This window comes from Lynx rufus, unplaced genomic scaffold (genome assembly GCF_022079265.1).
Source record: "Lynx rufus isolate CCGP_SWC_20201006 ecotype Redwood Valley unplaced genomic scaffold, mLynRuf1.p SCAF_7, whole genome shotgun sequence".
Classification (NCBI taxonomy): Eukaryota; Metazoa; Chordata; class Mammalia; order Carnivora; family Felidae; genus Lynx; species Lynx rufus.
In genome coordinates, this window is record NW_025814889.1 from 90,967,049 (window position 1) to 90,984,457 (window position 17,409).

General features: G+C 43.9%; 1 pseudogene; it reads right to left on the bottom strand.

Annotated features, from left to right (window-relative positions):
• Window positions 1-16,158: 16,158 nt before the first annotated feature.
• Window positions 16,159-17,049, bottom strand: LOC124501955 (metaxin-1-like; annotated as a pseudogene).
• Window positions 17,050-17,409: the final 360 nt, after the last annotated feature.

Consider the following 17,409-nt stretch of genomic DNA (forward strand, 5'->3'; position numbering starts at 1 on the left):
TCATGGTGAATTAAAAATGGCTTCAAATTCTTTGACGCCCCTTCTATTGAGAAGGGAAATCTATTTCTCTTCCCTTTGGATCTGGGCTGCTGTCTAACTGCTCTGACCAACAGAGTGGGGTAGAAGTAATGCCATACCGGTTCCAAGCCTAGTCTATAAGAGGACTTCCAGGATGGCCTCTTGAAAGCTAGCCTCCATGTAACAACCGACAAGCCTCCATGTAACAACTACTCTAAAAGCGCCATGTTGTGCGGAAGCCCAAGCTCCTGATCCATAGACGCATGAGGTTAATAAAATGGTTGTTGTTTCCCTTCACCAATTTAAGGTGGTTTGTCATGCAAAAAGAGAAAGAATTAGCAGCTCCTTTTCTACTTCAAGAGACGTTACTCTTTTTCCTTTCTGTTTCTCTACTTCCTTTTCCCTATTTCCCCTTTTCTCCCTCTATTCCTTGCTATTCTCCCATATCCACCCCACTAAGACACCTAAGCACATTTTTATTTTGTTTTGTTTGTAAATGAGGTGGGATTTCACTTTTATTTCCTCCTCCGTGTTCATTATTATAGAAAAAGGTGAGTTGCGCTTAAAATTTTGTCTCAAAAAACAAAACTAGCCAATTATTGCTTTAATGTAGGCATCAGTGAATTTTTGTCAGTGGCCCAGAACCTGTAAAAACAGTCAACCATAAAATGAAAAAGTGGAAATACTCGAGTGCCTAACAAAGTGATTCAATATTATGCAACTAATAAAAGTATGCTCTTCTGACTGTATCAGAACTTCTAGTACTATCTCTGTCTTGTCTGAATACTCTCACCTTGCTAACCCTGGTCCAGCTACAAAGGTGCCGGTAGTGTGTTCCTCAAACCTGCCTGCCACACATCTCCCATGTCAGGGCCTTTGCGTACGCCTCTGCCCGGAAAATTTCCAAAAATGCACACAACTTGTTTGCTTTCTTATTTTAGGCCTCTGCTTATCAGGATAACCTTCCCTGACGGTTATTGTGTGTATAACATGGGACTCTCTCCTTGACACTCTGTATCTTATTCACCCTGCTTTGTTTTTCTCTTTAATGCTTATCACCATCTGATATATCGTGTACTTACTCATGCGTTTGTTCATTGTCTTCCCCTGTCAGATGATCAACTCTACCAGAGCTGAGACTTTGTGTGGTTCGGTCAGTGTCCATCCCCAGCAACTTCCATGAAGATGCGGCTTGGTGTATATTTATAGAATGAATCAAGGAAGCTTGTGGGGCAGCTGAGATGCAGTTAATTTCATCTGCTTCCAAGCTAATGATGATAAATGTAGCAGTAAGAGAAAAGAATAGGTTATGAAGTCATATGGAGCATTTATACACATGCTTTGAAAAGGTGTAATTATCTCAGCTGGATGCATAACCAGAAGAAATAGAGATTCTCATTTTTGTCAGCGAAATGTAAAATTGGAGGAAACCCTGGGCCACCAACCAGGGTGAAAGAACAGCACAGGCGCTACTAAGAGAATGGCTGGGCTATGGATGCCACGGGAAGTAAGAAAGGAAACAGAGGCATGGCATGGGCTGGGCCGAGCCTGGAAGAAACGCTAACTTTCCTATCCAGTAGCTATTTCTTCTTCTGCCTCACCAACAAAATGCTGAATTCATTTGGGGGAGTGTGGGCCCAGCCAAAAATACACACTTTCTTGAACCTCCTTGCGGTTAGAAGTCCATGTGAAAAGCGCTGGCCAATGAAATCTAAAGTGAGGGTTTGTTTAAAAAAAAAAAAAAAAAAAAAAAAGGCTTTTAGTTTTCTGATAGAGGTCCTGCCTCGCCTCAGGAAGATATGAGGCCGAGTGCGAGAGCAGCCATCTTGCAACCATGAGGAACCAGCCTCGAGGCAAAGGCTTTCATGATAAGTATGGTGAAATGGAAAGATAGAAAAGAGCCCGATTCCTGAAAGGATCATGCAGCTGCTGTACTATCTTCATCATGCCTTGTCTGGATTTCTCATTACTGTAGTCAAACATGATTCTAACAGATACTTGGGCAATTTAAAAAAACGTATTTTCTTCATTCAGCTTACACTTTTGCTATAATCAGCATATGTTATTTACATAATTTGAAAATGTAATATGTGTATTTATGTGCGTGTGTGTGTGTATATATATATATATATATATATATATGGAGAGAGAGAGAGAGAGTTGAAGGTGGTTGTGAAAAAAGAATGTTTATTCTAAACGTGAGGCAGGAATTCTTTTTTCTTCCCCGGTCCCCTTATCCAAGAAGAGAGTACAAGATCCTGAATTCCTGGACCAGGCACGCTCCTTTATGTCACCTCATTTTATACGCAAAGACAGTTTCAAATATTTGGTCAGGAGCTGGTGCCGTGATCTCAAATCCCTTTGTAATGGCCTGCCTTGGTATATTGGTCCCTGAGTGATCCAGACAGATTCTGGTTGTCTAGCTAGAAACCTATGATAGAAAAAAAAAAAAAAAACCATAATTTTCTTCTCCTTGGCCTTCTGGTAGCAGAATGAAATTAATTTAAGAAGAAAAGAACTTATCTCCTTAAGCTTGGAACAAAACTGGGCTAATCCCCAACCCCCCTGCTTCCTTTCTGTCTAGGCTGAGCCTCATTGCTTCTTGGCTGAGCTAGGAATCTTATACGCAGACTCAATCTCTCCAAAAGAGAAGTTTCAGATGCCACGGTCTGCATACGTCTCTGCTCCTCCTACTGAAATGACTCCTGCCAGCATCACAGCTCAGTTGTGTGGGTCCAAACTCCTCTTGCCCATGGTACCTAAGCCATTATATCCCCTGGGCCCTGCTTCCTCCTTCTATTTACCTGGTCGAAATTTAAGGGGGGCCCAGTTTATAATATACCTGCTTTCTCTCACTGAAATTCTGGACAAAAGGATAAGACGGATAGGAACACAAAATATATTCTTACCGATAAAGCAGATATTGGTGAGTGTTTCCTCTATCAGCAAGTTGGCTTCCGGAATGAGACAGATTTACCAACCCAGTTATGGTTGGCATCTGGCAACCATAACTCCGGGCTCAAGAGGGAACTTGCAACTGTAAACCTTGTAACGTGTGAAAGCAATATGCTATCTTCTCACAGACTGGTAGATCCTAAAGACACAAGGAAGAGGAAAGGCTGGTAAATGCATGCCCAGCTTCTCCTTCCAAACTTATCAGTCAGGCTGAGGTACTCTACTTCCTGTTCGTACTCCACCCACTAAGGTTGGTCTCCCTGGCTTACCCTACTGCATGGCCAGACAACCCCCGCCCCCCCACATGCCCAGCTCCTGCTCTCTGTAAGAAGCTCACTTCAGAGCGGCCTTTTGTTAGGATGTCAGAGTCTCCAAGTCTCTTTCCCACTCTTCCCTGGACAAAGGTTTAATCTCCTTCGGTTGTACCCGCTCATCTGTACATCCTTTGTATCGTTTGGGTCTCAGTCTGAAGATCTTACTCTAGAGAAATACTCCCTGGATTAGGAACATATGAAAAGACATGTGCTGTCCCTCCGGCCAGCTCCAACTGCCAGAATTATGGAGAAGAAAGGAGTCTTTTCCTACAGTTTGGGACATAGAAAGTTTATCTTCAGTTTCAGGAGAACACCAGAGTTCCCAATCTGGTTCTGCCATTTTCTTATTCTGAGACTTTGACACATGGGTTAAGCGAAGATTTACTTTCTTTATCTATAAGAATGCAGTGTTATTCATATCATGGCTACCTTGCAGAACCTTTTTTGTAAGTTTTCCCAGGACAATACCCAACACATAGGAGGTAATCAAAAAACATTGGTTTCTATCACTAATCCAGTATAAGAAAAGTAAGGAAAGTTTCTCTCAGAGAAACCATGGTAGCCATTTTTGGTCCTTAGGTCCTTCCAGTTTTTAGATAAGACCATTTTCTTCTATGGAAATCATGCATCTTAAGTTAAAAAAAAAAAAAAAAAAGCAAAGCTGCTCCTTCTTATTCCTTTCCAGATCTTCTGCTGAAGCAAAACATAATCTAAAGGCAAAACTCTCCCAGAGTCAACAATTAACATGGCGGCTGTAGAATACAATGAAAACCCTTAGAGACTATGATTGTTCTTCTGAGAGCCATCTGCCCACCCTGAGGTAACCTGGTGACAAGTGATGGAGAGGACCATGCATCAAGTCACTATATTCTCAAGGAAAAGGAGGTGGCTTAAACCACAGCTGCTCTTTGGAAAGCCTATTTCCAGATTGGCAATAGTTTTTTACACTCACCATAAACTATTCCGATTTCTTGCCTTTGCATGAACAACTTGTAAGTCCCTCCATGACTTCCTCTTTGATTGCTCAGCAGCTAGCCTAGGGGCAGGGGCAGTGGGCTTTTTTAAGTGATGTTGACGAAATGAATGTATGAGCGATCTAGTACCCAATGACTGATTCAAAGGGCTCTTTCATAAAAAGCATGATGGAAAACACTGTGTTGTTACTGCGATTATTTTCTGTAAGTCCATTTTATTTAAAATAATAATTTCCCTCCGATACAATGTAGGGTGAGCTCTCTTTGTACAATAGTTCTGTCTGCCATAGATTTTTGCTTATTGCCAGACTCCAGAGATATCTAATCACTTCTATTTGCAATGAATGCCCTAATCACAATGATGTCTCAAGTGATTTTTATGTCTGTAAAATAGTATTTATTACTGATTAGCTTCATCATTTCAGAGATGTTTTGATTTCATTCTAATGAAGTTGTTTAGCTTCAGTGTTTGTCTTTCTCCCAAGACGATACATTTAGAATCTTCTTATAATGTAAATCCTCACCCTCTAATTTAGATGTTGCAAGTCTGGGTTCTAGTATACTGTACTTGACTTTTTAAAGCAGGGCACACCTGAATTAGTTTGGGGGATGAAAGGAATACAAAGAAAATTGCGAGCAAAACATCTGATATAGTTTTACTTGGAAAGTTCGAATTTTCTGAATGGGATCAAGATGGCATGGCTTGAAATGTGGCTGAAGGGAATAAGAGAAATACGGTCAAGGTCCACATATCTGAAAGCAGCAGCGAGGAAGGTCCGATGCCGTATTTCCTGGTGTATTCCTCCTTAAACATTTCCACACATGCGCGCACACATTGGAGAAAGCGAATGGAGAATTTCCCTGTCTCTTCCCTAGAATCATTACTGTCCCATACATTCTTCTGTTATGTGATAATGGCCACTTTTGCCAGCATTCACTGTTGAAAGTAGATTGTGCTTTGACTTAAGCAAACAAGAAAAGGGGCTGAATTTTAAAAGCAATGAAATTCTGCTTGCTACTGGGGGCAGGACTGTCCTCAGAGTTCACTCCTCTGAACCTGCAAAGGCCGCTCACTCCCCATTCTAGCCCTGCTTTGTCCTTTTACCCACATACCAAACTTTTATCCAGGACCTGCTAGAGGCCAGTACTGTCTAAGGTGGGAGGGAGGTGTCCTTGCCCTCACCGAGCTTATAGTCTGAAGAACAGTTTGATTAAATTAATAAGTCACATCAGATCATGGAGCCAGTGACCCTGTCCAGGTCATATACTAACTTCAATTAAAGGTGATACAGCTTGTCCTACATTTTGTCCATATTTGTCTTTCTAGAATTTTCTTCCTTAGAACCACATGTAATAAGGCTTATCTCTCTTCTGCAATACATTTCAGGTTTAAAAAAATTTTTTTTAATGTTTATTTATTTTTGAGAGAGAGAGAGTGAGAGTGTGAACGGAGAAAAGGCAGAGAGAGAGGGAGACACAGAATCCGAAGCAGGCTCCAGGCTCTGAGCTGTCAGCACAGAGCCCGATGTGGGGCTCGAACCCACAAACTGTGAGATCACGACCTGAGCCGAACTCGGGTGCTTAACTGACTGAGCCACCCAGGCACCCCAAGCTTCAGGTTTTTAAGACAGCCACCTTGTCTCTCTGAGTGATCTCTCTTCCAGGGTAGGTAGACCCAGCTCTTTCAACACTGAGGTGCCTGTGATTCCCCAAGCCTCTGTTAACAGGTTTTGCTACAACGTGGCTGAAAACCGGGTTTAAACAAGGCGTTCGTAGATTTCCCTGTCTAAAGCTGCAGCTGAGCGGTCTTCCTGGTCTTCCGCAAGGAAGGTCTTCCACAACTCCACAGAGCTGGGCCCCATCTAGCTTGTTGCTCTCTCTCCACGGCTTCCGTGTCCAGATCCTTAGGGCAACACCAAGTTCTGAGCAGCAGGACTTAGCTGTGCACGCGGGCCATCGCTTCGGAGAGGTGCCCAGAAACTGCCGCTTCTGCTCCTGTCCCATGACTCAATCGTAGTTACATGCCTGCACCTGTAGGGAAGCGAGATGGAGGAAAGCAAGGATTCTAGGGAGCCATACGCCCCGCTACAAGCTGGAGGTACTGTTGCTTTAGAAGACGGGCCAAAAGAGGCGCCTGGATGGTTCAGTCGGTTAGGTGTCTGGCTTCGGCTCAGGTCATGATCTCGCGGTTCGTGAGTGTGAACCCGGGGCATCGGGCTCTGTGCTGACAGCTCAAAGCCTGGGGCCTGCTTAGATTCGGTCTCCCTCTCTCTCTGCCCCTCCCCTGCTCACGCTCTGTCTCTCTTTCTCTCCCTCTCTCCCTCTCTTTCAAAAATAAATAATATTAAGAAGAAGAAGAAGAAGAAAAGAAGACGGAGCAATGAATGCCGGGGACAACCAGCTGTATTTAGTACATTATCCCATTGTTCTCTTTGGTTACTCATGAAGTGCTGTGGGCAAAGCTGAGCAGAACCATCACTGCCTTTTTTTTTTTCCTTTTTAATAACACGCCGTAAAAATATGATGCAAGAAAGTGCTTTTCTAAATCAAACGGAAAACTTTGAGTCTTCCTTCATTACACTGATGAAAAATTCACTATCCTTTATTCATTATTGCCTCTGTGGGGTCACAGAAGGGTAGGGTTCAGGTTGAGGAGGTATTATTTGGGTCCTGGACATTGACGAATGTGCCTCTTATCTTCAGGCCATCATGGGCCCCCATGAGAGTTTCATTATCCAAGTCCGTCACGGTCCCTGTAAAGACAGGAGGTTCTTTTCCCTTCACGCCACTCTTGGGCATTAGTCTTTGCCACAACCAGAAAGAAAGCTCTGATGGCTGGTGCCCAGCTTTCCTCAATGCACTGTGCAGCCATTTTTTTTCTATGACTGTGAACTCCCCGGAGTGCTGCAAAGTCTCCTCCAGTCTCTTCTCAGGCTAGCAGAACTTACCCTCCCCAGGGCCAGCCGTTTTTGCCTTTACCCTTTAAGCATATCTTTTGATTTTCTGAAGTCTGCATCAGGCCAGTATCATACTCCCTCAGGCCCGTGAGGAAATTAATTTTTGCCTCTTTGTGTGAGCTGGCATCAGTCCATTTTCATTGCTGTTGCTCGGGTTGGTGTTGTCTTGTTTTGTGTGCTCTTACCCAGATACAAAATGTTTGTGAATGCGGTCTCAGATAACTTGGACCATTTTCATAATCACACTGTATTGCTGGCCAGTATCAGGATTTGAGCGCCTCTGCTCGTAACAGATACCTGACTAGAGGGATAACCAATTAAGAGTCTATTCTCTCACATGAAAGAAGTCCTGAGATAGTACAGGTTAGCGCTGGTATAAAGGCTCCATGGTGTCATCGGGATACAGTGTTCCCTTAATTTTCTTCTCTGCTACCCTTACTCATGTCCATCATTAATGACACAACATGGTGGCTAGAGCTCCAGCCATTACATCTATGTTCCAGGCAGGAGAAGGGGAAGGGCAAGATGCACAAAGATACCCGTCCTACAGGAATCGATACCCTTTAAATAAATATATAAAAAAACTATTTGCGAAAGGTTCTATTTATATCTCATTGGCCAAACCTTTCTTTGCAGGAGGCTAGCAAATATAATCCCAGCTAGACATATTGCTGTTCCAAATAAAATCCAAATTTTATTAAGGAAGAAGGGAAGTGAAACTAATATAATATTGTATGTTCATAAAAACATAAAATTTTTATGTTTGTTTTTGAGAGAGAGAGACAGAGTGTGAGCGGGGGAGGGGCAGAGAGAGAGGGAGACACAGAATCTGAAGCAGGCTCCAGGCTCTGAGCTGTCAGCACAGAGCTGGATGTGGGGCTTAAACCCACAAATCATGAGATCATGACCTAAGCCAAAGTCAGAAGCTTAACTGACTGAGCCACCCAGGCATGCCTCGGTAAATTTTTTTTTTAATTAAACAAAGAAGGGAAAATGGAAATGGGTAGGCAACACAATCTCTGCCCACAGCATATTATTGCTAATTCAAGTGTCTGAACTCTTACTTACAGTTAGATATTTGTACCCAAGCAAAGGTCTGTGACCTTTATCTTATTAGAAAATGCTCATTTTCAGCCAATGAAAATCTTTTTAAAAAATCTTTTGAAAATCTTTTTAGATCCAACGTATTCCTTATTCCTCAGAGCTAAATCCTCTGTAAATAAAATCTAAGTGAGCCAGCTGCTGAAAAGCTCTCTCTGACTTTGTACCAGTTGGTGAAATGATGAAGAAATGGGAATCATCTCTCTCCAAATACTTTGATGCTTTCAGCTTCAAAGATTTCCATCTCTTATTCCATAACTTTGACATCTTTTTGAACGCTTTGCTTTTCCTTTCTACAGAGACCTTTCATTCCTAGAAAGATGTAGTTCTTATTTCAAAGAAAATGTTTCTAGTTCATGTTCCCCTTCTGTCATTTTCTAAAGTATAAATGGCCATGTCATTGGGGGGTTCCCCGCATCCATGTTAATACTGCTATGTTCGTGTTCTCCCTTTTTCCGAAGATCTTTAAACTAAAGTAAGAATTCTTTTGCAGCATCAATTTTGCCTTGTCAGTTATCAAGTCTCCTTTCCTTTTTGAGGGCTTTGGAGGAGTCTTCCTAAATGAGTATATCTTCTCTTCAATTAGAAATAATCATCCTTGGGGTAGGAAAATTTGTTCAGCAAGTTTTGTTTTCTTGCTTTTTTTTTAGTAGAGTTAAATAACTGTGTTACCGATCTTGTTTCATGTTCCAAGGTTTTAAAAGATATGGAAGTAATGACTTCGCCTCCACAACCACGAAAGGATAATTTTGAGCCTTAAAAATAGCGCTGAATAGTGGCAGAAACAGATCAGGATCAGTAACTCACCAGTCCCTCTCTCTTGAGTCCTTATTCACAAAATATTCTTTTAGTTCCTCTTTTCTCACAATAGAAATTGATGGCCCTTTGCAACATTTTAAAATCTGTGCACTCTCTGTTGAGGGTAAAGGGGCCCAGCCTTCTCCCTGAGGGGAGGGGAAATTCTTCGCATTCCTTCCTGATGAATCAGGCACACACACACACACACACACACACACACGCACACGCCAGCGCGTCAAAGTCTTGGTTTCTCAGTGGCTCTTTCGTGGGATACCCTGCTGCAAGCCGGGATCCATAGTCATGAACTCTGCCACTTACTCATGTTGTGCACTGGAACTCAGTCTCCTGGCCTGTGAAATGGGGATACGGATACCTACCGCAACAGTGTTATTAGGGTTCAGTGAGGTAACACAAGAAGCATCTGATACAGGAGATTCTTATCGGGATGGGATAAGTAAGATGAACTAGTATCCTTTTTTACTTTCTGTGTTCCACTGTCGGTGCCCAAGGTTAAATATAGTTTGCAACATGCTGCCTTGTAACTATTAATATAGTCATAAAAAAAAACAACAACTGAGCTAACTTGGGGTACCTGCATGCAACAGTACAAGCCATTGGCTTGCAGCGGCAAGGGCAGGAGAAAGTATTTACTGAACGTGTTTCATATGTTTAACACTGTCCAGATGCTAGCACTTCTTTTTCTCCCAATAATTCTCTGAGTAGGATTGCCCCAATTTTGAGGAACGTAAGGCGCGAAGAAGTTAAGTCCCGAAGCTAGCAGGTGCAGTTGGGAGTCGACGTTCTCTCTGTGTGTCAGGTTCAGGCCCCATGGGAGGCAGAATTCCAAGAAGGCCCCCAAGACTCCCACTCCTCTGGTGTTTCACATTCTGTATAATCCCCTCCTCAAGTGTGAAGGGGACACGGGAATGGGATCGGGTCGTCGTTCCCATAATCACGTTGTGGTACTGAGGACTCCATTTGGCAGAGGTCAGGAAGATTCACCCGCTGACTTGGAAGAAATCAGAAGAACGAAACCTTGCTATTTGCGACAACATAGAGGGAGCTAGAGAGCATAATGCTAAGCGAAATAACTCAGAGAAAGACAAATACCACATGATCTCACTCATATGTGGAATTTAAGAAACAAAACAAATGAGCAAAAGAAAAAAAACGAGAGAGAGAGAGAGAGGGAGAGAAACAAAACAAAAGACAGACCCTTAACCATAGAAAGCAAACTGATGTTTACCAGGCTGGGGGGGGGGGGGGTTGGAAATTAAAGAGTACACTTACCATGATGAAAAAAATACAATGAAATAAATAAAATTTAAATAAATTAAATTAAAGAAGAGCCAATAATACTTGTCTTTCCTACTTGACAGAGTGGCTATGAAGCTTATCTGAAATGGTGTGCATGGATGTCCTCTGTAGGATATAAAGTGCTATCCAAAGGTGATTTTTGGAAGGTGATATTTTACTCCCAGCTCAGTGCAAGGGGGCCACCAATCAGAGGGAGGGTGGCCATAAGCAATACGGTCACACTGGTCCACGCTGGGAAATATTCCTCATAGGGCAGATGGACAAGGTTATTTCTAGCTTTACATATCAACATGCGAGAGCTCAGGACAGAGTCAAGCAGGGGGTCGAGTTCATAAAAGAGGTCCTCCCATTCAGCAACAATCCCGTTCTGTATGCCTCATACTTTTGCTTCGCTTTCACATTATTTTCTTTAAAGTGAATAACTATCATGTCAACAATTTTAGTTCCTTCTAAAATTTGTGACAAAGATTCCACTTTTAGAGAATGAGCATTCCCTACCCTCTCCCGACCTCTGAGAAGCAATGGTGTCGTTCGCTCTTCCCAACCCCCCCCCCCCCACACCAAGTGTGGAGCAAATCAACATGAAAAGATTCTTTAATGCTCAAATGTATACTACTGAGTAAGAAGTGAGAGGTTGTTTCTTTTACAGTGTCATTCACATTGATTCCATTTGACTGTGTAGATGCAAATTTTGACCTGCAAGCTCTACCTTTTTCCTGTAGATATTTTGCTCTCCTCCTGCAGGTATCTTTGTCTTATTGCCTAGGCTCGAGCTCCTCGAAGTGTCTCCGTTGCTTTAGTGGCCTAATTGTGCAGTGGCATATTTAAAAGTCATTATTTTCATCATCTATTAACTGTAGCCCAGAACAGTTTAAAAAATTGGGTGAGGCATTTTTGCAAAAGCATTTATGATGTGGGCTGCCAAGGAATGTGCAGCTGCGGGAGCTTCTTTGTCTAATCTCAGACTTTTACTTGAAAATGTATTAAGGGTGGATACCTGTGAGGAGGAACCAATTTGATCTCCCAAGAACCGCAAGCATGGGAGAGAGAGACGTGCTGAATCTATTGATCTTGGGAAAGGTTAGCACTTACAAAGTAGCCCTTTTATATTGAGATGAGCTGCCTGGGAGTGGACTGCACCTGCTATCTTGCTAGTTTTTCTGCATCTCTGAGGAGTGTGTACTAAGCGGTGGTGAATTGGCAAACGTGTAACCACAAGATGGGGGGGGGGGCGGGGAGCACCTGATTTGTTACATTTGCCGATTTCCTTGGTGTAAATACTCTCTCCATAGCAAATTTCTACCTGCCACAATGAGTCACGGAATGCTGAGTTGGGAAGAAATCGAAAGTGGTACACCATCATATGTTAATTTTACCATACAGAGACGAGAGACCAATAATCTCAAAAGCGGAGATAATAACAAAATGAAGTGAAATAATTAGAAAGCGATGCCTTTGAGTCCTTGTTACCTTTTTTAAAAAAAATATATAATCTGGGGCGCCTGGGTGGCTCAGTGGGTTAAGCGGCCGACTTCGGCTCAGGTCATGATCTCGAGGTCCGTGAGTTCGAGCCCCGCGTTGGGCTCTGTGCTGACAGCTCAGAGCCTGGAGCCTGTTTCAGATTCTGTGTCTCCCTCTCTCTGACCCTCCCCCGTTCATGCTCGGTCTCTCTCTGTCTCAAAAATAAAAATAAATGTTAAAAAAATATATATGTATATATAATCTATGTAATTGTAGATTTACATCATTTAAATATTAATAATGGCCACGGTTCACCAGCATACCACTGAGCCGAAGTCAAGAAGATTGACTATGTAACTAGATGATAAAATTGGGGTCATTCTGCTCCAATTTTGGCAGAGGCACCAAAATCCAAGAATAAAGCAATTGGCTGCAAGTACCCTGTGTTAAAATATGAGGTGCTAGACCACCCATGTGGCACTTGCAAAGGGGGCGAACCCAAGTTGGCCAGCATCACCTTCCAGTTGGGCTGGAAGAGGCGGGGAGAGAATTTCCTTGGAAAAAAAAATTGTTGGAGTGTACCTCAACACACACAACAGGGACTTCAAGGGGATGTCTCAGGGGACTTATACACACCTCCTGGAGTTTGGAAACATCATAAGGACTGGTATCTGACGTCCACAAAGAACAGTAAGTATAAAGACTATGGCTGTTGCCACACCACTGTGTCTGATTACAGAGTAAAGAAGACTATAATAGAATAAAGTTTAGGGGCGCCTGGGTGGCTCAGTCGGTTGAGCGTCCAACTTTGGCTCAGGTCATGATCTCACGGTTCATGAGTTCGAGCCCCGCGTCGGGCTCTGTGCGGACAGCTCGGAGCCTGGAGCCTGCTTCGGATTCTGTGTCTCCCTCACTCTCTGCCCCTCTCCTGCTCATGCTCTGTCTCTCTCTGTCTCAAAAATAAATAAACATTTAAAAAAATTAAAAAAAAAAAAAGAATAAAGTTTACTTCCACTGATGGTAGGGAAAGGTGAATGTTTCTTGGAGTTCAGATGTGGACCATATAAAAGGGAGCCAGGCTGGGGTTGCCTTAGAGGGGATCTTGCTCAGTAAGCAAGTGATTACCTGGAGGGATGATGTGACCCTAACAGAGTAGTGCCCAAAAGCCCTTCAAGGGGGCAGTGTTAATCAGACAGCTCACTATGTCAAGGTGGTAGCAGTCAGAGGTCCCTGGTGAAGCCTCACTGACGAGCTGACAATAGCCTTGACTGAGAAAGAAATCAGTTGGGAGCGTCTGCCTCCCCAGACCGGTTAATGCCTTGTCACAGCTCTTTAATCTTTTCTGCTCCTTGATCCAATCTTACCGTACAAGGGTCAGGAACAGCAGCTAGAGGGAAGAAGGTAAGTGAGGAAAAGGGGGTAAAAACAGCAGTGCCCACGCCCAACTCCAGTCTACAGAGAATGCTTTAATTTGGATTACGATGGTTTTTACAGTGCACTGGCCTAGCAGTCATGAGCGTATAGACTGGGTCATTTTAAATGCCAGAATGAAGGACTATTCGTTTACTATCCAAGAGCAATGGAAAAGCGAAGCGATATTTCATCTTGGGGAGGGTGGAGGAGGGAAGGGATCCAGAAGTCAAATTTGAAGAGCACTGGAAGAACAAAGCTAGAAGTATGGTTTCTCCTTATAACCCATTGACGTAGAATCTGTCAGTCAGCCAATTACAAATGTGTATTTTGAAGATTTTCTGAATACATTCAGATCTGCAATATTCCAGCGAATTGCTACTTAACAGAATGAAGTCACATTTGTTGGTACGAGGCCTTTCTGAGGACAAACAACAACAACCAAAACTTAGAGTGACTTTGGGAATTAAATATGGAAGTAGTCCATACAGACTTGAATGCCAAGCTTGTGATCCTCAATTCTAACTGGTAACTCTTAGTCCTGAAAAGACAAGCTGACTTATAAAAGTTAGAGTGGATATAAGTTAACATAGGCTGTCTAAATGCTAACGCAGTAAGGAGTTAAAAAGTGCAAGTTAAAATACTTTATAACTTTTCAATTACAGAACACTAAACAATCGATTCCTTCCGGATTGCCTAAGTTATTTTTTGTTTGGAACTGTACCTAGTACACAGCCATAGAATTCTTGCTAAAAGGAATTTTTTACCTTTTACCTTCTCCATGTCATGAGTGTAAATGTAATTATAGAGTGGGGGCGTTATTTTGGGGGAATGGGCTGGGAACAAGCGTAAAAGCTCCCAGGTTCTATGAAACAGCCTTGTGTTGGATCCACTCACTAGGAGAAGTTATATTTGCAACAATGACTATGCCCAGAAAATTGTGTCAGGTTACTGGGCACAGAGGCCACGCTCTCTCTTCCCAGGAGGGTATATGTGACCAAGGTAAAGGCTTCACGGGACACGGGCTGGTTGGTAGTAGCGATCATGCAGTGACAGAAGCAAAAAGGAGAAGGGGGAAAAGTGATAGAACAGCACTATGAGGTCCCTTTCAATTTGCAAACATTGCACCCTTTGATAGGCATGGAAACTGAAATGCCCACGGGGACTAGAACCATTGAGGAAGAAAAAGAAAAAAAACAGTTATGAAAACAGACTACAGGAAATGGTACAATAAATGGCTCCCGGTGCCCTGTTTCAGTGTGAGGGACTATAGGGTGTGGGGAGGAGTGCGGTGAACTGGAGACTAGCCCGAGTCGGTGCCTGATGACCGTGCCATGGGAGAAGGTGGATCCAGCAGCTAAAACATCCGAGATTTGTAAGGCCCTGAGTTTTTCAATGTTACCAACTAATTTTAAAAGTTGAAAACACTGGGGCGGGGCCAGGGGTGGGGGGTGGGGGATGGGGGGAGGTGGGAGTCAAAATCACTGTCTTGTCCAAAATAAAAGGTAGGTGCTCTATGACCGGGAGTATGTGGTCGAAATCTCTTAGATAATAATAATGATGATAATAATAATAATTCAGCATTGTTCAGAGTATTTTAGAGGTCTTTGCTACTGCCTGGAATTAAGTGATTCACACATATTAACTGTTTTCATTCACACTTACACAGAACACCACATTAATCACAAAAAAAGGGTCGAATGTAAATTCCATGGCTTTCGGTTTTTGTGTTTTAAGAGCAAAAATGGTTGACGTGCAAATCATTCTAAATAAATGTTCTCGGGTCCTGTTATATTTTTAACCATTTGAGAAGGCACCCAGAATGGAGAAGAGGTCAAACAGGGCAGGGCCTTGTCTACCCCGATAAGGTGAATATGGAGAACTCATGAACATTTATGGAAATACTTCGGAAATTAGAACTATTTGTGAGCTGCCGGAGCCCTGAGATTTTCATTGCCTCCTGCCAAACAATGCATTAGTTGTGGGAAGTATGCAGGGATATGAGAAAGATACAATCTGTAATTTCTGAGAATCCTTTCAGTGTACTCTTGCCGTCTTGTTGACCGAAGCGAAATCTCTAAGGAACCACGTTTACCCTTTTAAATGTTCATGTATTTATTTTGAGAGCGAGAAAGAGCAAGGGAGAGGCAGAGGGAGAGGGAGAGGGAGAGGGAGAGGGAGAGGGAGAGGCAGAGGGAGAGGGAGGGGGAGAGAGAGAATCCCAAGCAGGCTCTGCACGGTTAGCATGGAGCCTGACCTAGAGCTCTATCTTAACGAACCGTGAAATCATGACCTGAGCTGACATCAAAAGTCGAAGGCTTAACCGGGGGAGCTACCCAGGCGCCCTAAGCCCACTATTTTATTTTATTATTTTTAAAAAAAATTTTTTTAACGTTTTTATTTATTTTTGAGACAGAGAGAGACAGAGCATGAACGGGGGAGGGGCAGAGAGAGAGGGAGACACAGAATCGGAAGCAGGCTCCAGGCTCTGAGCCATCAGCCCAGAGCCCGATGCGGGGCTCGAACTCACGGACCGCGAGATCGTGACCTGGCTGAAGTCGGACGCTTAACCGACTGAGCTACCCAGGCGCCCCTAAGCCCACTCTTTTAGAAACGATCTATGAAGGCCGCTTGACCGAAATATCAAAAATCTTTCTCCAATGGTGACACATACCTTATACACATACACACACTTAATGAAAATAGCTTTTTGGTTTCTCTTCTCAGTGTGGACAGCTTTCTTCTCTGGGAGTGGGCACCCCATTTCCAGGCTACCAACAACGGGGAAACACAGGGGCTTCTGGAATGCATGCCAGTAGAAAAATCAGTCCTAGGCGCAAGAGGACGAATTAATTATTCCTCTTCATCGTCCTCAATTGTGCCCAGGGACTGCGTGCCTGGGGTCGGAGCAGGCGTTGCTGGATAGAAACAACGCTACCGAGCGAGGCGTAGACCATCATGGCTGCCGGTCCCGCCAGCACCCGCGGGCTGTGGTTCCTCCTCAGTCACTGTCTGGCATGGAGGTGGCACCCCAGCTCCATCCCAGGGGAAGCAGAGGTTGAGGATGTGGGTGCAGTAGGCACAGAGGTCGCGCAGTCAGGAAGGTGAGCCTGCGCCTTCCCACTGGGCAGCTTTGCCTGCAGCAGCAGGTCAAGAAGCCAAAGACCAAGGTGTCCAGGGTGGTGGAGGCATCTCCAAAAAAGAATGTCTGAGAGCCTAGGTGCTGAGACAGCAGGGTCGGGCGTCCCCGCGTCTCTTGCTCCAGCTCCTGCTCCAGCTCTTCCCCGTTCTCAAGCCTGAGCTCCCCCCGCAGCAGCCGCAGCCACGGGTAACTGCCACTGCCTGCAGCCCGAAGGAAGAAGTTGAGGGGAAAGGGCATGGCCGCTGCATACCACTTCCGGGGCACGTCCCCGTAGTTCTTGGTGTCTACTCAAGCGTGCGGGGCGCAGCTTCCCTTCCAGCGGAGGCATGAAGGCCAAGGGGTCTGCTCCCTGCCAGGGTGAGATCTCATTTATTGGCGTTGTGCTTCTCTTTTCCAAGGGGAGTGGTGACCTTGTGTGGTCTCAAGATGGCCTCTCCCTGATGAGTCAGAAGGGCAGGCAGAGTTCCTGAAGGGCTCCACCAGGAGTTGATGACCTTGCGCACCTTGAGTGGGGCACCGGTAAATCTGGCATAGGTCAGCACAGCCAGGCCATCCAGATCCACTGACCGTAGCCCCCTGACCAGCTCCCTGGGTGCTGCCATCTTACCCCCACTCTGTCCCGGATGAAAACATGTAGCTTGTTTTTTGGCTTGTTTGTTATTTTGTTTGCTTTTCTGTTTTTGTTCTTTTTTTTTTTTTTTTTTTTTTTTTTAAGGAAAAGCTCTCTTTTTCTGGCAAACAGTATTAGCACTCTTTAGTTGAATGTGTTTTTATAAGAGCACCTGAGACTATAGAAAGGCACAATCCGATTTTAAAAGTTTTTGTGGATTTTTCAAGTAGTTTCATCCTAATAGAAGTGGATTATAATGACTGTAATGAAATCATCATTAGCAATTATTTTTTCAGTTTGGAGGCCTTGGAGATGAAATAAACTTGATGTCCGGTTCCTAAAGGGACCCAGC